The 20,430-nt window shown below is 64.4% G+C and overlaps 1 protein-coding gene across 12 annotated transcripts in view; it reads left to right on the forward strand.

The window, feature by feature from the left end:
* The first annotated feature begins 1,367 nt into the window (after positions 1–1,367).
* The window catches only part of SH3TC1 (SH3 domain and tetratricopeptide repeats 1), a 47,131-nt gene continuing 28,068 nt past the window's right edge, over positions 1,368–20,430 (forward strand). For 2 of the 12 annotated variants that reach the window (XM_023253417.2, XM_045056677.1), the window contains exon 1: positions 1,404–1,576. The gene's annotated coding sequence lies outside the window, so the exon portion shown is untranslated. Of the gene's footprint in view, positions 1,577–6,164; positions 6,742–7,006; positions 7,778–8,552; positions 9,086–9,553; positions 10,012–12,282; positions 16,401–17,192; positions 18,619–20,430 lie in introns of those variants that run through there. The other 10 variants (XM_045056674.1, XM_045056673.1, XM_045056676.1 and 7 more) reach the window with 10 other exon arrangements.

Raw genomic sequence — 20,430 nt, forward strand, 5'->3', positions numbered from 1 at the left:
CGGGGCTTGGCCGCTGGGCCCCCACTAGGCCCGGGAAAGCGGGGTCACAGCTCAGTCCCTGCAGGATGCCACCTAGTGAATCGGTGGAGCCCCCACGTGACCGTGGGCATTGGGAAGCTCCCCGGCCCCGAGTGGGCCAGGCGGGAAAGCCGCCCCATGCAGCCAGGCTCTTGGAGTTTCCGGAACAGCCGGGCATCTGGCTTCCTCGTGTGATCTCTACCCCCTGGATCCTTGAGAGGAATTCAGAAGTTCTAGGCTGCACGTGCTGAGGGCAGCTGGCGGTGGGCGGCCCTCACGGGGGTGGCAGCTCTGGGACCCGGCCGTCCTCCCTGGAAGGAGCCCCGTCCTGGGGCAGCACCCGACACACGGACAAGCGCGTGAGGCTTTGCGGGAAGGTCTCTAGACTGGACAACGTCGGGGCCGCCCGGCCGGAGCCATCGGCTGTCAGCCGGCAGGGCCGTGCAGAATCCTACCCTGCGCTCTCGCAAAGCGGAGAACGCCTCAGACACTGCCTAGGTCATTCGTTCACGCGTCCCCACGGGTGACGAGGACGGGTGCTCAGGCCCCACAGCCCAGTGTGTCCCGACTCCTAACTGAGCCAGTGACTCCCTGCCCACCTCCGCCCGTGACAGCAGGAATCACCTCCCGTGGCCGAGAGTCACCGGGATGCCTGGTGAAAATGCACAGCTGGGGTGCCCGCCCCCAACAGTCGCGAGCCACTTATCCTCACGAGCACTGACGAGGTAGGGCAGGTGTCTGCCTCCCTTCGTGGTCAGGGGTCTGCAGAGGGGACGGGGGCGGGCGGGTCAGCGCCCACCTGTGGCTTAATCTGAAGGTAGGCGTACCCTTTGGGGACGGGGTGTCAAAGGTCACTTGGGAACTTGTTGAAAATCCAGATTTCTGGGCCGGACCTTGGAGTCTAGACTCCAAATTTAAGGACACGGCAGGTGACTCATCATGAGCAAATATGGGCTTCTCTGGACCCCACACAAGAGACCCTGCCCCCCTTCGCTGACCCACTGCTGACCTCACGCTGGGCGCGGCACACAGTAGGTGTCCAATAAGTGTTTGCTGAGTGCCCGGCCGGCTGCCCCCAGGCCCAGCTACAGGAAGCAGGGCCCCCTGGAGGGGCGAGCTCTCTTCAGCCCAGCTAAGCGGTGGGTTGTCCCCGCCCCCTGCAGCCGTGCAGGGGCCAGGCCTCCCTCCTCCTTGAGGGTCCCCCCCCCTCCTTCCCGCACACTCGGCCTGGAGCCTGCACTTCCCCCCAGGCCACCCCTCCCCTCCCAGCTCGGGAATGCTGACCGGGGACTTCCGAGCAGATAAGGAGGAGGAAGGTCAGGGGGGAGGAGACTCGAGGGGCGGGCCGTAGTCGTGGGCGTGACCAATGACCTGGGCGACTATCGGGCCACCTGATTGGAGCCTGGGGGCCTAAAGCGTGTGCATCCTGCCCCGGCCGGACCCACTGACCTGTGGGGCCCGGGACCAGGAGGCAAGTGTCCGCGGCAGCCACAGGTGAGGGACCCAGACACCCTCCCTCCCTCTCTTCCTTCGCTGGCAGCGTCTGCCCCCTGGCAGGGTAAGTCCCCAGCCACTGGGCTGGATCTGCCCCGGGAGGAGCCACCCCTACGCGGCGGCAGCCCCCAGCCTGCCTCTGGCTCACCTGTCTGGACAGGTGGGGCCAGGGGAGGGCGTGCGTGGGGCGTGCCCTCCAATCCCGCCTGGTCGGGGAGCAGCAGGGCGGGCGCTGCTTCAGGCCGGGATTCAGGTGGCCAAGGAAAGGCCAGCCTGGTGTCCCCACGCCTGAGAAAGGAGCCGAGAGCCGGCAGGTGACGCTGGATGTTGTCGCGGTGGCCACTGTGAGGGGGGGGATGTGCCTGCCCCCAGGTTGGGGCCCCGGGAGGGCTCAGGAGACAGTGGGCCCAGGGGTTCTGATCCTGGCCCAGCACCCGGGAGCTAGTGACCCTGCCCCTCTGTACCTCAGTGTCCCTGTCTGTAGGGTGAGAGAGTCACGGGGGCCCCGTGCAAGCCCACACTGGGTCAGCGGCCTCCGTCTGTGCTGATGACCATGGAGAGGACCCACAGCCCTGGGCTGGTGGCAGGGGCCGGGGTCCTGGCTTTCCCTCGCCCTGGTGCGGCCCTACCTGCCTGGACTTCAGCACCCTGCTCTCTGTCCCCCCTCTTTCTCCAGCCCCCATCTCAGCCCCCCGGGGCCAAAGTCCCTGTCGCCCCGCCAGCTCCAGGGACGACAGCTCCTTCAGAGGTGGGCCTGAGAGAGGCTTGGAGCAGGGAAGGGCCGTGGGGAGAGGAATGGGGCCAGATATGGACGAGACCAGGGAGGGGCCTTGCCCCCACAGTCCTGCGACCCCCGCTGTGGACTTGGCACAGGCTGGCCGGGGTGAGGGGCCCCTCCGTGGCCCCAGGTGCTGCTCTGCTCTGAGCCTCAGTTTCTGCACAGGCACAAGGACCCTTGTGACCGTCCCCCTCCCCAGTGGCTGCAGGGTTCTCGGGACGGACCGTGAGGGTTCCTCCTCCTTGACTCACACGGAAAGGCCCGAGGCTCTGGGTGCCGCAACGTGGCCGAGACCCCTGGAGGGTAGCGGCTGGGCTAGGATGGGCCGCCCAAGGCCTGCCTCGGTGTCCTTGAGCCCCGCTGAGGGAGGTGCAGGTGCGGCGCTGGGAGGCTCCTGGGCTGGCCCAGGGCCACAGCAAGTGGACCTGGGACTTCGCCCCAGGCAGTCGGCTGCAGGCCTGGCTGTACCCCCAGTGTGTGTGGGTCTTAATGGTTCCCTCTCCACCCGCATCCTGGTGTTCCACCTTCTTCACCTTTCAGAACAGTTTTAGATTTACAGAACCACTGCCAAGCTAGCACAGAGTTCTCATACCCTCCCACCCAGTCTCCTTGACAATTGACATCTTACATTAGAAGGGTGCGTTTGCCTCAGCTGGTGCATAAGTATGGGTCCGTTGTTCTTTTTTTTTAATAAACAAAATTTTTTTGAGAGAGAGCAGGGGAGAGGCAGAGAGAGAGGGAGACACAGACTCCAAAGCAGGTCTCCAGGCTCTGAGCCATCAGCACAGAGCCCGACGCGGGGCTGGAACCCACGAACTGTGAGATCATGACCTGAGCCGAAGTCGGACGCTTAACTGACTGAGCCACCAGACTTTATTCTTAAGTAAAGTCTATCCTTGGCTCGGATTCCCTTAGATTTCCCCTTAGTGTCCCCTCCCTGCCCAGGAGCCCGCCCAGGACATCACGTGACGCTTTGTCCGCCGTCTCCCGGCTCCTCGGGGCTGGGACGGCTCCTCAGACTTGCCATGTTGTGACAATTTCTGCGAGGAGTCCCGGCCAGGGGTTGTGCGCGAGGTCCCTCGGCCGGGACTCGTCTGATCGTCTCCCGTGCTTACACGGGGATCGTGGGTCCCCGGGAGGAAGACTGGGGTGGTGGAGTGCCCTCTCCTCGCGTCCCGTCAAGGGCACCCGCCGTCACCGGGATGCTGACCTTGACCCCCCAGCCGGGTTTGCCGGGCTTCCCCACCGCACGGCCCCCTCCCCGCCGTCCCGCACTGAGCTCTTAGCGGGGAGGTCACGGCGCTCGGTGCCCAGCTGAGGACTGGGGAGGGGGCCCCCCTCCTCGGGGGTGGTGTCTCCACGTAAATCCCTGGAGGTTCTTCTGCAGGGGAGAGATCTGTCCCTTCTCCCGCCTTTATGTATTTGCTCATGGATTTATCCTGGATAGACTCATGGATATCTTATAATTTGGGTTCTAATCTGATACTAATTAATTTTGTTGCCCAAAGCTTTCTAGCTTTGGCCATTGGGAGCTCTCTCAGTGGGCTCCTGTGTCCCCTCGACTCACCCCGTCCTGGTGGCATTTCATCCATTCGCTCACCCACTCATTCACTTCCTTCCTGTGTGGCACCACAAGCCAGGCCCCACCCTGGCCCTTTGCTGGCCTGGTCCTAGAGCCGGCCGTTTCTCCAAGGGTCCTGATTCCCTCAGTTGGAGGATGGTCTTAGGAACCAAGATCGGTCCGCACTCTGGGCGTGCTTGCGGCTACCTAGGTCTTCTCTTTTTCACACAGATCTGCAAGTATGAGTGTACTGACCCATGCGTGCGCACGTATCTGCAAGTCAGCGCGTGCGCGTCTAACCCGTCTACGTACGCGGGTCTAAGTACTTTGCACACACACCGATGTAAGCAGTTCCGTATGCAGAATGTGTCTGTATTAACTGAGACCTGACGTCCCCGCCCGTCATCCGTCACCGTATGGATTCTTCCAGCCCCTCTCCTTGATTTTCTGTAACCCTACTCCAACAGTGACAAACCTGGCTTTCACCAGCCACCGTCCATTTACTTAATTGTTCAAATTCCAGCGGCTCGGCACCTGTACAGAAGTCTGAGAATTTGTCACCCCTGCCCCGTGCTGAGCGGCGATATCGGCTGGCGCCCGGTGAGAACGTGTGGCTCCTTTTGGCTTCGGTCTGGCCCACCCGCCGCCGCCTTCAGTGAGGGTGGCTCACGCCTCGGTAACGCGGACCCCTGCTCCGCCCCCTGCACCCGTCCCGGCGGCCCCGACCTCCTACCGCGTCCTTATCCGCACACGTGTTGTGCACAAGGTGTCACAGCACCCGGTGACGAGGTTCACCGCCCGGCAAAATGCCCACGCTTCACCTACTCGACCCCCCTGCTCCTTTCTTCCCCTCACGGTTTCCCTCCACAAACGCCAGCAAACGCAGACGCGTTCCGACCCCCTTTAGAGCCCAAGACGCAGCATGACGCACAGATCCCCGCACCTCAGTCTCCCCCCTCGCTGCGTCTCGGGGACCTTTCCCGGTCGGCCGTGGGGAGCTTCCCGTTCTGTGCTGCTGGCCGCTGGGTGCTGGCTGGAGCGACGTCAGTCCCACGCCCGGGCTATTCCCCAGATGCAGCTGTTGTAAGGAGCCTGGACGCCCTGGCAGCCCCGCCATCTCCTCGGTGGGTGGCCGTGTGCCCAGGGGAATTCTGGAGGCGGGGCTGCTGCTCAGGGCCGCGGTTTTGTTGGTGGCTCTCCCGCCCTCACACTGGTCCCGGGCACCGGCTGACCGAGGCCCGGTCTCGCTGAACCGGGAGGTGACCGAGTCCCTTGGGATCGTTTTGCACGCCTGGCTGGGGAGCTTGAGCATCATTTGCTCTGTCTCAACAGACAGGACCCGGTCCCACTGCTCTTCTGCGGGGTGCTCGGTCTTTCCTCTGGTGCGGCGTAGGGCCCGCATTGAGAGGGCCGGCGCTTCTCAGGCGCGCTTCGGCTAAAAACAGCCACTGGCAGCGGGGCCCAGGCCTGGCCCGACTCAGCGACAGGTCAGCAGCAGGTTTGGTTGTTGGAAGTGAGAAGGGGCGCCTGGGTGGCTCAGCTGGTTAAGCATCCAACTCTCGATTTCGGCTCAGGGCATGATCTCGCGGTCCGTGAGTTCAAGCCCCGCGTCGGGCTCTGTGCGGACAGCTCAGAGCCTGGAGCCTGCTTTAGATTCTGTGTCTCCCTCTCTCTCTCCTCCTCCCCCCGCTCACACTCTGTCTCTGGCTCTCTCTCTCTCAAAAATAAATAAACATTAAAAAAAAATTTTTTTCGGGCTGCCTGGGTGGCTCCGTCAGTTAAGCATCCGACTTCGGCTCAGGTCGCGATCTCACGGTTTGTGGGTTCAAGCCCCGCGTCAGGCCCTGTGCTGATGGCTCGGAGCCTGGAGCCTGCTTCCGATTCTGTGTCTCCTTCTCTCTCTGCCCCTCCCCTGCTCTCTCTCTCTCTCTCTCAAAAATAAATTTAAAAAAAAAATTTTTTTAATGGGGAAACACCAGACCAATCGCGACAGAAGGACATTCCCCAAACATGTTTGTGGCCAGTCCTTCCCAAAAGTAAGGTCAAGAAGAGCAGGGACACTCAAATGTGGTGGTGCCCTCGGTGGCTCTGAGGACTGGAAGGACATCAGGGGAAAACGGAGGCAATTGAACCAAGTGTGGACTTTGGTGAATAATGACGAGTCAGTGTGTGACTCGTTCACCAAGTGTGACAAGCGTGCCACAGGCATGGGACGCGTTAACCGCAGGGGACGCCGAGTGTGGGTGTGTGGGAGCTGCGTGCTTTCAGGGCGACGTTTCTCTAAATCTGAACTGTTTTAGATACAATTAGATAAAAAAAAGAGGCTGTGTCTGCAGGTGCCCGGCACTCGGGCCCTGAGCGTAGCCCCGCGTCACCGGGCTCTCTCCCGTAATTATGGGGCACCCACGCCCCCGTCCCAGACCCTGTCCTGCCCATGGATAGGGTGCCTGAGGCTGACAGGCAAATGACTCACCCAAGGCGCCCGTTAGCCTGGGATTCGGGTCAGTGAACAGGACGTCGCTGAGCCCCCGCCAGGCACGGGGCACCATGTTAGAGGGCGCAGTGCCTGTCCGCCCTCGACCGGCTCTGGGAGACTTGCAGGGGTGCGGTGAGGGGTGAGCTGTGGGAGGGTCGGCCGGGCCCAGGTGGACAGGGCAAAGGCAAAGCACTCCCTCCCCTCCTCTGCCAACCCCTCCCACAAGCGGGAGCAATCCCAGAAGGCTCCCAGAGGCGGTGAGGGCCGAGTCGTGTTTGGAAGGAGGCATGAGAGTTCGCCGGGGAGGGAAGACTGTGCTCCAGGCAGAAGAGCATCCTGTGCAAACCCCTCGCTCACGGTGGGGAAGGGCCGAGAGGGGTGATGTGCGGGCAGCTCTCTGTCCTCCCTGATGGGGTGAGTGGGGTGGCCGATGATGGGGACTCAGAGGAGAGGCCAGGCCCAGCTGAGGATGTTTATTTTATACCTTGGGTTACAACCCGATTCTACTTTATTTTGATGCTCCTAGTGTTCTCGCTTTGGCCATTGGGAGCTCTTAATTGGCTCTTGCGTCCCTTTGACATCATCCCACCAGGGTGGGATCCATCCATCTGTCTGTCCTTTGTCCCTCCCTCCCTCCCACTTCCTACTTTCTGGGGCCATAAGAAGCCCTAGGCTTTGTGTTTAGCTCAAGCTGGGGGATGTAGCTCACGTGCCCAGGCTTGGCTCCGAGCGCCTCCTCCAGGCAGCCTCCCAGCTGTCCCCAGGCGGGATCCTGGCCGTGTGGTGGCCCCGGCCTCTCTGGGCATCCCCTGTCACGGTCGCTCTGGCTGTGCTGTCTTGTCTCCATATGTTTCGTTGGCTGCTGTCACCAGTAGGCTGAGGGCTCTGCAGGCGGGGCTGTCTGACGCCCTGGGCCGGGCACCGAGTAGGGCCGGCAGGTGCGGGGCTGGGCGGCGCTGCAGCCCCCGAGCCCTGCCCTCATTGTATAGTAATGACCGTAACAGCTCTGCTTTGTGCGACCCTCTCTGCACGCTGCGCACAGCCAGCATCGGGTCCGCGGGAACCGGTGCGTGGGGTGGCTGGACCCCAGAGCTACGCTCTCTGCACGCAGGAGAGGGAGGGGGAGGAGGTGCACATCCCACAGCGAGTGAGAGGGGACCCTGGGGGTGGCCGCTAGGCTGTCGCGGAAGCCGTGACACGGCCCTTGAGAGCTCGCCTCTGGGCGGCCGGCGTGGGACAGGCACAGGTGTGGGGCTCAGAGCCCATGGCGGGCCGTGCGGAGGAGGCTGTGACCCTGACCCCGTCTCTGTGACATGGGTCAGAGGGCACAAGTGCTGTGGCCAGGGCCCGCCCGGTGCCGTTCACACACGCTTCGGGTCTCGTCCGCCCAGCTGGCCCCCCCGGAGGCCAGGAAGAAAGGGAGCCCCTGGATAATGGGCAGGTGGAAAAGGTCAGCGTCTGTAGGGCTCAGGGCCTCCGAGGGGCGTCGTTCAGGGATCCGCCCCTTTTGCGCGCCCGGCAGGCAGATCTGTGCTCCCAGGCTGGCGCTCAGGGTCCTGCGGGCTTGGGCCGCCCACCGCGCCCTCCAGCGGCTCTGTGTCTCCGTCATTTCACAAGCGCGCGTGGGGCCCATCGACGCCCCTGAGGCGCCCCCGTTGTGGGTCCTCGTGTGTTAACCAAGCGACAGCCTCTACGGAGACCCCAGTTACAGTGCGGACGAGCTCAGGGCGCTGGGGGCTGGGGCAGGGGGGGCTTGTGCCGCTCGGCTCAGGGGAGGCTGGAAGGAGGCAGGGCCTGCGGGACGCTTTGGCGAGTGGCGGTCAGAGCCTGGTGGAGAAGCTGACCAGGGAGAGGGACGTGCAAATGCAGGGCCGGGGCCGGGGGCTCAGATGGCCACGGGTCGGGGGCCGTGGGGGGCAGGTGTCCAGGTCCCCCCAAGAGGAGTGCCTTGTGTTCCAGCTCCGCCCCCAGGTCTCAGAGATGGAACCCTGGAACCGCCAGTGTGGACAGACAGACAGACGGCTCCAGAAGTCCCCAACTGCGCGAGCGCACGGGGCCGGTGCGGGTGGAGAGGTGTGGCCGGTGCAGGTGCAGAAAGAGGCCTTCGGAGGGGGGCATGTGGTCCGCTGGGCCGAGAAAACAGGGAGGCGGACGTGGAGGGAACCGGTGGCCTGGACGAGGCCGGTTTTGAGGCAGGGGTGGGGGTGGGGGGGCGAGGCCGGGCTGAGCAGGGAAGGCGGTGCTGCTGGGAAGGGAGCAGGAAGAGGGGAAGTAGCCAAACAATATGTGCCCCCCGAATGCCCTCAGCGACCTGGGGGCTGACAGGGCCACCCTCCTGCGTGTCCCAGCACAGGCCAGGGGGGCCTCGGGAGTGAGTCCTGCGGAAATTCCCGCCTAAGCCTGCCCACGCCCCCCCCCCCCACTGCCCCGACCTGGGCCTGGTTTCCAGGGAGATGGGTCGGGGCTGGGCGGACTTCACCTTCACGCCCGGGAGGCCTTTGGGAAGCGTGTGCTCTGCTGGGTTAATGTTTGCGTAAGCGAGTTTCCAGATCCGCCCCCTGGTGACTGGGCTCCGGGGAATGTCCAAATTCCAGCCGGGGTCCCACACCCAGAGTCAGGAATGCTGCTGCTCTGGGGAGCGAGGTTCAGTGGGATCAGGGTGTCCCTGGAGTCTCGTCTGTAAGCCGGGGTGACTCGGGCCGCTACTCCCGCCTCCTCCGTGCACCCCGCCCTGGGTCACCCCATGGCCCACGGTCCGGTGGGTAGGACGCGCCTGTACCACAAAGGGAGAAACCGGGGTGCTCCTGAGACTTGGCCACTCGCAGCCGTGTGGCCCCTTGGGACCCCATCCCTCGTCGAGGAGGGGGCTACTGAGAGCTGGCGGGCACCGTGGCGCCCCTGCAGGCGTGAGGCACAGGCTCCCTGGGCGGGCCGCGAAGATAGTCTCTATGCCTTCTAACCGGCTTCCTCTGAGGACCCAAGGCGTATTATTTGGGGTGCAAGGAGGGGCGCCCCACTTAAGTCTCCGTTTCTGGAAGCACCTGGCCTCCCTGGCCGCTCCAGATGCAGGAGCGTGGTCTGGAGGAGCGCCCTGCCAGCTCTCGGGCCGCCCTGCCCGGCCGAGTCAGCGAGTCCCTGGCGTGAAGGCCGGATGGTCATGACCTGGGGGGGGGGGGGGGGGGGAGGGGGGGGAGGAGGCGGGGAGCGTCATCAGTCCCGGCCGAGGCTCGGGAACTGCTGACAGCTTCCTGCAGCCTGTGACCCGGCCCGGGGTGGCCGTCAGTCATCACAGGCCTGTTTGGTCCCAATACCCTTGTTTTGCAAAGAGCAGTTCCTGAAATCTCGCCGACTCGAGCTTTGCTCATCTTTGATTGGGGCATTTTCAGCCGCTGAGGCCAAAAATAACAAACACAGGCGGTGCCTTGCTGAGCACGGCCCCGTTCTGGCCCTTTCTGTGTGGCCGGTGGCAGCTGGGTGCCAGGCTCCAGGCTCGCGGAGTCTGCCTCCATCCCCGATGCATCTGTCCTCAGACCCGGGCGTGCCGACGGGCATGTCCAGCCCGACCTTCCGGGTTCCTAGACCCGGGTGGGGCTCAGGGACATGGGCCCCGGAGGGTGCGTGCTGCCCCGTCTGTTTGCCTGTCTGGAAAATTGCATGAGGCCGGGTCACATCTGCATCACACAGGTGGGGAGCCAGAGACCAGGAAAGACGATGGGGTGTTGCTTAGCGTGGACCACGGGAACGCTGGGGACCCTGTTTCCCGCGACCTTGGCTGAGGGGCGTTCTCTTCCTGAGTCTCGGTTTCTTTCCCCAGTCACCTGGGTTTATTTGACGCTCCTACACGCGAAGTGCTGGTTCTCTCTAATACTTGACAATTTAACTGTGTTTGCAGGTACAGCCACCACCAGGGGTTGGAGGGGGCAGGACACAGCTTCATGTACTCTCCCCTGTGCCAGCTCCAAGCCTGTGCCCCATCCCCGGCGCTAGGACTGGCCCCCACCCCGCTCCGCCTGAACCTTTGTACATCCCAATCCCAGGGCGGCAGGGAGCCTGTGGGCTGGCTCCTTCCTGCCTCGGGTCGGGGGACGGGGGGGATCCTGAGATGCTTTTCCACGTGTGCCCACCCCACCCATTCTCCAGAGCAGGGCCCACTCTGAGGGCCGGATCCAACCCCTGTTTTGTATACGAGGTCTCACCTGCACAAGGTGCACCTGTTGTGGACCATTTGCGTGAACGCTGCCTACCGCCTACGTGGCATCCTCTGTTTCACGCTCCCCTGGCCTGGACCCGCCTGATGAGAAAGCATTGTCGCCTCCGCTCTAGAACTGCCTGTGTGGCCTCAGCGGGTCTTGTTTTCTACCACCCAGGGTGGCTGGAGAGACCCGGAGCCCAGGGAGCAGGGAGAAGTCGTGTACCCTACCCTACCGCCCCTGGGGGCCTCTGCATTCCTGAGATTCACCATTCTGACCGGCTGTGGATTAACCCTGGGGGCAAGAGCGTGACCTGGCCTCTCCAGCTTCCATAATGCTGCAGACCTACATGTCTGGAGTAGGGTTGTCTAGGTGGAGGCTGGGTTTAAGGGCTCTTCTGTCTGGCCCTGGCCCCGGGAAGACCTCTGCAACACCCCCTCTTGGCCTCGTCTTGAAAGACTCAGCCCAGAGGCCTCCACTTCCAAGAAGTCTTCCTTGATTCTCTCCTCCTCTCCTTTCCGTCCCAGGCTTCCCTTTGCCCCTGTAAGGGCCGTGCTACTTTGTCCCAGTCTCTTTCCAGGTCTGTCTCCCCAGTTTGCCTGTGGGACCTGATGGCCGGGAGCCTGGAAGGCAGAGCAGAGATGGGAGGGCCAAGATCGTTGATGGGGGTGGGGGGCGGGTAGCGTCGAACCCCAGAGAGCAGAGCCATCTCAAGATCGAGTAGGGGATCTAGCAAGACGCTGGGCCACGGGCAAGGGAGGGTGTCCTGGGGAGCCCAGCTGGGCCGGGGGAGGCCTGGGTCGCAGTCCCAGAGAACTGGAAATACTTTAGGAGGACGTGACGAAATTCAGAATCGCCTTTTATCTTCATGTGACCGCAGCTGTTGCTATCTGCCCCAAGAGCTAAACAATAAGAAATAAGCGAAGGGTGAAAGGCAGGGCCCCCTCAGCCCCCGGCGTCCCAGCTCTGGATTGCAGCCCGGGGTTCCATCCCCGCTGAGCAGGGGTGAGTCAGCACCCCAGGTTCGGGTTCGGCAGGAGCTGCCTAAGGGCTCGGAGGAAAGAAATCTCTGCCTGTATCACAAGGTGGGGTCCAGGGTGGAGTCAGGCGGATTTAGGGCGGGAGAGGGGCCGCCAGGAACCCTGGGAGAGCATCCTGGAAGTTACAGCCGCTGGGCTGGGCTGGGCTGGGGGCTTGCAGGTGCAGCTGGTCCCCTGGGTGGTGCAGACTTTCCCAAGGGAAGGACACATAACCGGTTTGGGTACTTCCCAGGGCCACCTGGGACAGCCTCCATCTGGAAGGAAGCCTTAGACTGTCTTCCCTGCAAAGGACACTGGGGAGACAGGGACCGAGTGACAGCGTGTAGTCAAGGGACGTAGAGTGCCAGGCTCCGTGTGCTTCAGCATAACCGTCCACATGACCCCTCGGGGAGGCCCTGCCCGTGCGGCTCCTTCCCCCGTCCCCTCTCTGAGCCTCCGTGTCCTCCGAGTCCTGTGCGACTCCCCGAGGCCGCACAGAGGACACAGGCCAGGCCAGCCTCCCACGCTGAGCGTGGGCTGTGGTGTGTCAGATCCCGGGCTTCCGCGGACACGCGTGCTCTCCCGGGTGCGGGGAGTCGTGCCCACGGCTTCCACACTGGCTGCAAAACGTGTCCCTTCGTCCCGAGCGGCAAAATGCGGGACACGAGCCATCCCGCTTCCCAAATGTGCTCGCCCCTCTGTCAGGGAAAGCGCCGCCCTCACGGTTTTGTTTGCTTTCCATCCAGCACCCTCATACCTGCACGAGGGCTTCCTGGAGGAGGGGAAAGGCGGGCCCCAGAGGCAGGTGCTCAGAAAAGCTCTACGGACACTGGAGTCTGTGGACAGCTGGGCAGCTTCCAGACGTGCCCCCCCCCCCACCCCGGCACCTTACGATTCAGCGAGACATCGGCCGGTCCCTGTGATGTGAAAAGGGGCAGAATTGCCGTCCGAGAGAATTAAAATCAGACTGTGGTGCTCGAAGCATGGGGTCTGATGACTTGGAAAACGCCGGCCTCGGACCGGACTTGCTCTCCGGGTTCCTGGGAGTCAGGGCATCCGCCCCGGTGCTGGGTAGACCTGAGACCCTGGCTGGCGCCACTGCCTGAGGGCCCCGCGACTCTGGGCGGCAGCCGCCTCTGCGTCCAGCGCGTGGCGGTAACACTCACACCAGGAGGGCTCTAACCCACGCATTTAGCATCTTCTTGGCAAGTGTGATGGGATTTATTACCGCAGCCTTGTGAGCGTGTGTGGGTGGGGGGAGGGCACTTCGAGACCTCCACGTGGGACTCCACCTTCTGCAAGGGGGCATCGAGACCCCGGGAGTGACAGGCTCTCCCAGAGGGACTCACAGCCTGGGCAGTGTGGGCCGGCCGCCTACCCAGCCTCCACGAGGGACCCTTGTTTGCAAAGTCCCCTGACCTAGAAAGCTCGTGTTCTTCCTCTGGAGGGTTCCTGGGGTGCACTTGCGGAATTGGGGTGCACTCCGGAGTTGGGGGTGCACGGTGCAGAATCGGGCACCCTGTGCTTGGGGCTGCATTCTCTGGGGTCGGTGCGATCAGCAGAGTCCGGGTGCGCCGTGCCAAGTCGAGACACCGGATTGGGGTGTGCCGTGGGGAACTGGGGTGCATCCTGTGGAGTCTGAGTGCTCTGCAGCGCGGACGAACGCTGGGCACACTCGGGGAGGCCCTGGGAAACCCCCGCCCCCGAACTTGGACCAAGAGCATAGCTGCGGAGACAAACAGGATGCGGGGTCTCGGGCCGCAGCAGGGGACAATGGACAGGAGAGGAAGTGTGTCCAGACCCTGTTATGGATGTGGAGCCCATCTGAGACCTCGTTCAGCACAATTTCCAGAAAAACAAAGGGAGAAGAGGCCAAGCATCTGGTGTCGTGCGCACGGTGGGGTTCTGGAGCGCAGGCTGGGGAGCCGGGGGTCCCACCTCACAGGCTCGGGGTGGAGGCCGAGAGGAGCAGGGGGATGCGTGGAGGGCACGCAGGGGGCAGAGAGGGAGGTCTCCGTGCTGGTGCCCAGGAGCAGCCCCCGGGGTCCCCCGGGCCGTGGCACAGGCCAGCCCCGGGCTGCGAGGGGCATAACGAGGGGTGGGCAGCCGAGAGCTCTCGTTTGCCTGGAGAGCTCTGCCCCTGGTGTCCGTGGGCCTCGGCCACCGGAGAGCCTGGACACGGGCGTTTGTAAAATGAACAGACATTTACGTGCAGCTGTAGCAACCGTCTGCACTTGCTCTGTTAGAGCAATTCCTGCATCTAGTTTCATCCTCGTGATGACCGAGACTAAGACCGCGGAATAGCATCTGACCCCATCTGGGGCTTCCGTGAGAATCCAAAACGCCAAGGTCGTGTGGCCAGCGTGGCAGAGCTGACCTTCAAGGTGCTGTCCACGGACGCAGGTGCCCACCTCCTACCCCTTGTGGTAGGAGCCCTCCCCTCCGGTGAGAAGGCCGGAGGGGTGACAGGGGGGCCCGGGGGTGCTGTGGGCCCATCCGTGGGCATCCGCAGGTGGCCAGCTGCCCTGCAAAGGGGGCTGGGGCCCCTGGGTCTGGATGGGGGAGGCAGGCCCGCCCCGGAGAGTGGCCGCAGGAGAGGAGCACCCATCCTGCAGAGGGGGGGCAAGGAGAATCCAACTTCCAATGCACAGTGGGTCCTTCACACGGACGAGGGCATCACCGGTCCCCAGGGCTGTGAGGGCAGAGGCACAGGGCGCTGGGTAGGCCCCGCTGAGCTGGGCAGGTTGGAAGCAGAGCTGGAGTGGATGGAGGAGGGTGGGGAGACGGAGAGGCAGGTGTCTGAGAGGAAGGAGCAGTGAGGACTCTCGCCCCGGAGGAGCCTCAGGACAGGACAGGACAGGACAGGACCTTGTTCAGGCCTCCCAGGGATGGGCAGGAGGACGCGCCCGTGAAGGACGACGGGTGGCTGAGGCGTGACCAGAGGGCGGCGCTGTGGCCAGGCAGATGGGTGTGAGCGTTCACCAGCTGCCCTGTCCTGAGCCTGCTCCCCACTCCCACGGGCGTTTAGGGGTCCTGGGCGGGATGGTGGCCCACGGGAACCTCAGAACACCACTTGGCGGAAGAGAAGAGGAGACGTGCAGGGGTGGCCACGTGCTGCTGGAGGAGCCCGAGCGACGTGGCCGGGAGCCCAGGAGCACCTGGGGCCCCGGGAGCTGGAAGAGGCGGGAAGGAGCCTCGGGAGGGGGCGCAGGCCTGCCCAGGCCTGATTTAGACTTCTGGCCTCCAGACGGGGAGGGACCGAGGCACCCTGTCTGTGGAGCTCTGTCACGGCAGCCCCAGGACACTGGCAGTGTGACCGTCACAGCTGTCCCTCCAGGGAGACAAGGCCACACCTCCCAGAGGGAAGGAGTTGCCCGAGGAAGCAGCTGTACCCCCTGCTCCGGCCCCTGGGACCCACAGAGGAGCGTCAGATCTGCCCGCGGCCAAGGAGACTGTGAAAACGCCTCCCCCTGACCCTTGGCTCCCGCTGTGGGGTCTCTGTGCAGCGGGTGGGGTGGCCGGGCTGGGCGTGTGCCGGGCATGGCTGTGCCCGTGACCTGCTGGAGCCCCCAGAGGGAGCCCCTCGCCCGCTCTCGGCCTCAGTGGCCGGCTCCACCCAGTGAGGCACTTGGGCTCTGGCCCCGCAGGGAGGGAGGGGAATTGGTAACTTTTGGTGGCTGTGGGTGACACCAGGAGCCGGTGAGAGGAAGGACAGGCGGGCAGGAGGGTGAGGACCGTTGCCCCCAGGTGACTGATGTCTGGAGATGTGTGTGGCCGTCACAGCTGGGCTGTGGGTGGTACGGGCGTCTTGCTGGCCGGGCCGGGGTGCTGCTGAAATCCCACGTCTACACAGCAGCCACTCCCCACGGCTCTGGCAAAGAGCGATCGTCCCAAGTGTCAACAGTGCGGCCCTTAGAAACCCTGGCCTCGGGGCTTCGGCATCTGTCAGACCCGTTTTGGGCTCTTCTAATCGTCACTGGCCTTGGGCATATCACATGACCTCCCTGAGCCTCAGTTTCACTGTGTGTGAAACAGTCACATTTCTACAGAATTGGAGATTTTTTCCTGGTCTGATCCAGGCCAGTGTGAAAGCCTGGCCCATCTGAGCACAGGACAGGGGAGAAGGTGGCTTTCCTGCCGTGATTCTTGGGGCCCAGCTGGGGCCGGCGACTGGAGCCGTGCCCCTGACTCAGTGAGCATACAGGAGGACGGGGCTGCAGACTGACCCCAGTTCCTTCCCTGCCTAGCTCCCCCCCACCCCTGGTGAGCGGAGCCCAGGTCCCCAGGTGGGGCCCAGAGCCGGTGGGAAGTCAGGGAGCAAGGAGAATTGTGGTCCGACCCCGATCTGTCTCTGGCGGGCCAATGGGCTGGGGTAGCACCTGGCAGAGGGACGGGGCTGCACGTGTGTCCGTGCATGTGTGTCCGTGTGGGGCAAGTGGAAGAGGAACAGAGCATGGCTGAGGTTTGGCGGGGCCGCTCAGCCAGCGGCTGATGCACTTCCCCAAGCCCGGGGCCCAGGCTGGAACCTGGGTGGTTCCCGGGCTCTCACAGCCTGGGGGCTGGGCGGTGGGCAGGCGGCCGGGCCTGGAGCTGGTCCAGGGAGGAGCTAATGATCAAAGCCAGGCGTGCTGGGCCAACCTCTCGCCACCGGCCCGGGGCGCAGGGAGGAAGTGTGGCAGGAAGCAGGGGGTGGTGGCAGCCGCGGTGCAGACAGCTGGGCTGTGGGCGGCCGGCCGGCCCGGCTGCCGGGACAGCCCGCGGGGCCAGCCAGCGAGGGGCCGGGAGCCGCCACCGGGTGCCTGGGGTCCTGCCGCCCACCCCTCCCCCCCCAGGGCGGGGAGCGGCGTCTGAGCAGCGGGAGCAGGTATGGGGGTCGCTGGGCCGGGCGGGGCAGGTGTTGGCCCTGGAGCCGGGTCTTGCTGCGCACGGTGGGGTCTAAGAACAGCCTCTCAACTTTGGATTTCTCGAAGCCTTTTCTGCTGTGTTGGGACCGTGGGAGCAGAGCTGTGGCCTGGGGAGCCCGGAGGTCTGGGTCCCGGTTAGTAGACGGCAGCCGGAACTCTGGAACGCTGGCCCAGCCTGGCTTCTGTGAGCTCGCTTGACCCCACTCCGTGCGGGCGCTCAGCTGGCCTGTCCCCCGGCTGAGCACGCAGCCTGGGATAAGGGATTCCGGGTCTCGGGGATCTCGCCCCTCGCCCTGGAACGGTGCCACCTCGGGCACACGCCGCAGGAGACGCCCCAAGACAGCCCAGGGTGGCTCTGCAGCGGTGGCCTGGCCACTCCGAGGTCACCAACCCTGGGCCTCTTTCCCTCCAACTAGATGGGGCGAGTGCCCTGACCAGGGGCACCCACCAGACGGTCGTGGGGGAGGACACGGGCCCAGGATTTCCAACGCCAGGTCCTGCCCTGGGTACGTGCTCCCAGCACACCAACTGAGACCCTCTCCCAGCTTCCAGTGACCCCTCCAGGCGCCCCAGGACCCCCAGCTCTGTGGCTGAACTCCTGGCGGGAGGCGGGGCGGGGGCCCGAGACAGGTGCTGCACTCGGCTCCTCTGGGTTCGAATCCCATGTGTGCTCCCCTCCCCTCCCCCCCCCCCCCCCCCCCCGGCGGGTCCGGGTCCCTGGCTGTAAGCCTCAGGTTGGCCACCTGGGAAAAGGGCACAGTGGCAGCCCCCTACCCCGGCTCCCTGGGTCGTCACGAAGATTAAACGGCCGTGCTTGGTTAGCACTTGGGGGTGCTGTCTGTTCAGAACGTCAACACCGCTGTCAGTGACCACGACGCATCCCGTATGGGCCGTTCTGATTTGATTCTCACAAAATCCCATGACGTGGGTGGGCTCCACCCTGCCTCCGGCAGAGAAAGCAGGCGCGGGGGTCACAGATGAATTAGTTCCCCGGGGCTGCCGCGACACAGCCCCACACGCGGTGGCCGGCGATGAGACCTGACTCTCTCGCGGTCCAGGGCCCCAAAGTCCAAACTCAAGGTGTCTCCAGGGTCCAGCTCCCTCCAGGGGCTCCAGGGGAGGGAACTTCCCGCCTCTTCCTGGGACTCCAGGCGCTCCTGGGCGGTGGGCCGCATCCTCCGTCTGTCCTCTGTGATCACATGGCCCCCACCCCATGTCTGTCTGTCTGTGTCCCTCCTCTTCTTATAAGACGCCTTCTGAGGTTCCCTGGTGGGTACGAATCTGGGGGACACTGGTCACCCCAGTCCCAGGGGGACCAGACAGCTGTCAAGAGATGCTTCTTGGAGCTTGGACAAGGTCTGCGTGGGCCCACAAGGTATCTGTTCAGTACGAGCCCAGTGAATGCTCCGACCAGACCTCCCTGAACGTGTTCCGGGCTGGAAGGGTACGATCTCGCCCTCTGCTAAACCCACACTTGTTAAGTGCCAGCTGCCACCCTGGAGTACCATCTGTTCACTGCGTCGACGTCCCCGTGAGGCGCGAGTTTTCGTTCTCACCCTCCAGGTGGGCTGAGGGGGGCACGCAGGCTTTCCCGGCCCATGGACCCCACGTGTCTGTGCTCTGGGGCCACACTCCCCCCTCCTGGGCTGGGCGCTGGCCAGGGCCTGGGGGCTGCTGCGGACCCAGCAGGTGCCCCCTGGGTTTGTCCCAGATACACTGAACAGAGAGGGAAAGGCCAGAAGGGAGAGTCTGCCGTTGATGGTGACCAGCGAGCAGCCCCCCAGGACCGCAGGTCAGCGGCCCCGGCAGTGTGGGAGCCACGTCTACGGCAGGAGCCACGGCCTGTGAGGCCAGGCAAGGCCATTATAGGAACCAGCGGGGAGGGAACTCTGGGCAGAGATTGGGCTCACTTCCTCATCTCCGGCCGCGACTAGGAACCCCGGGCTGAGGCCTGTCACTGGGGGCCCCGCCTGCTCGGGCACATCCATCACTGAGCAGGGGGGAGGGTCTGTGAGCCCAGGAAGCCTCCCCTTTCCTCAGGAAGCTGTCCCTGAGGCTGCCGGGAGCCCGGACGATGGGCCGGGACGCACACACGGACGGGCGAGTCCTGACCCGCGGGCAGAGGCGAGCAGAACTAAAGGCTGACATCCGGCTGCCGGGGCCCCTCCTGTACCCAAGGTGGGGACGCGGACCTGTCCCCCGAAGGGTGACGTGGCCGGCGGGGTGGGAGGCCTGGGCCCCTGCGTGGGCTTCGCAATGGAAGGGCAGAAGGACGGCGGACTGACCTCAAAGCCCCTTGAGCGCCCCGGTCCTGACATCCACCTGTGGCGGGCAGCGGTGCGGGAGCAGGTGTGGGGAGCAGCGTTGGTGAGGCGAGGAGGGGAAGAATCAACTGGGGCTTGGACGTGGCTGGGGGCTGGGGCGGGCGGCCGGCACGCGGAGCCATATCCAGGAAGATGCGGAGGGGGCCTCGTGCTTTACGAGGAGGGAGACGGCGCGGGGAGCAGGGGGTGCAGGCACCAGGGCCTGAGTGACGAGGCTGTGTGGAGACGGCCCTGGGTGACTGCAGACCCCAGCGGGCTTCTTCCCCTGGGCCCTGGCAGCATCCCTGGAGAGGGGAGGGGCTGCGGGGCCTGGCCGTGTGCAGGGGGGTGGGGTGCTGGCTGCTCCCTGGGTCAGGTGCCTCCTGCCCCCGCCCCCCCAGGCTGTGCCCCTCAGATGGGAATCAGGTCCCGGTTGGAGGAGGGGCAGGGGCATCGCCTCTGTAAGCCTTGGGGGCCTTGGGCTGCTGGGGAAGTGTTGGTCCCTGTAGGGGGGGAGGGTCCCTGTTTCTCCGTAGTGAGGGGCTGTCTGTCAAGGCCACACGAGGGGCACCAGAAACCCGGGGAGCCCTGCCTCTGCAGCTATTGTGGCTGTTCCGACTTTTCCTTCTTTCCGCCTTTGTCGTTCGGATCGTAGAGGCAATCCTGGCTTGGAATGGGCTGAGAAGGCCCCGGCAGGAGTGGCTCTAGCATTTCGGGGAACGAAACGGAGGGTCCGCGGGGCGGTGGGCCGGGCAAAGCCCCTGGGGACCGAGGCCCCCTCCCGAGTCACCGTCCGGGAGCCTGGGCAAGCCGCCACCGCTTGCCCAGTGCCCCTGGGACACCTGCTGGTGCCCAGCCCGTGGAGGACACGTGTGGCTGGACTGAGTGTGTTGGGGACCGAGCAGGGGCTCCCGCGGGAGCCCTGACCACTAATCCCCAAGGCCAGGAAGGAGGGCGGGCGGGGCCTTACCGGTGACCCTGCGCGTCCTGTTCGGCTTGGGAGGAGCACAAGACGGGAGGGGTCGGCCTGTCCCCTGGGGTCAGGGGGTGGGAGCCTGAGTTCTGGGCCCCCGCCCTCCCTCTCCACTCGCCCAGCTGTGAGGCTACTCATGCTTTGCCCCTCCTTGGGACAGCAGGGCTGCAGCGACCTCGGACGTCTGGCTGCCTCTGGGGCTCTGCCCCACCGTGCCGTTGGCGACATGGACGGCCACCTGTCAGCCCCTCCACACGCGGTCCCCACCTCCCCCTGCGCCCCTCCTGACTGCCCGGCGCCCTTCCCCTCACCTCCAGGGTCAGGAGAGCTCTCTTTGCCCCGGAACCAGCCCTGGCACATGCGGGTGGCTTTCTGGGAACCCGGCTCGCTCTCCAGTCCTCGGGTTTGGGGAGTCCGGAGGGAGGCGGGAACAGGGGCTTTGAACGGATGGGGTTCTGTAAATAGTTGTGAAAATATTCCACACTGGGTCTAGTAAAGGTCCAGCTGCCCCTTTGTTTTTGTGAAAATTTGAGGGGAGGAAATAAACCCAAGGCCCAGGGCGGCCCTGTCTCCACTCTCCTCAATTCGTTCTGCACAAGTGCCAGAGGGAACTTTCCAAGGCACAGAACCAAACCCGCTACTCCGGGCTTTAAACGCTTCAGTGGCTCCTCAGCTTTCGTGGGGGTGCTCAACGCCTCTGGGGGCCTTCACCTC

Source organism: Felis catus, chromosome B1 (assembly GCF_018350175.1).
Source record: "Felis catus isolate Fca126 chromosome B1, F.catus_Fca126_mat1.0, whole genome shotgun sequence".
Lineage (NCBI taxonomy): Eukaryota > Metazoa > Chordata > Mammalia > Carnivora > Felidae > Felis > Felis catus.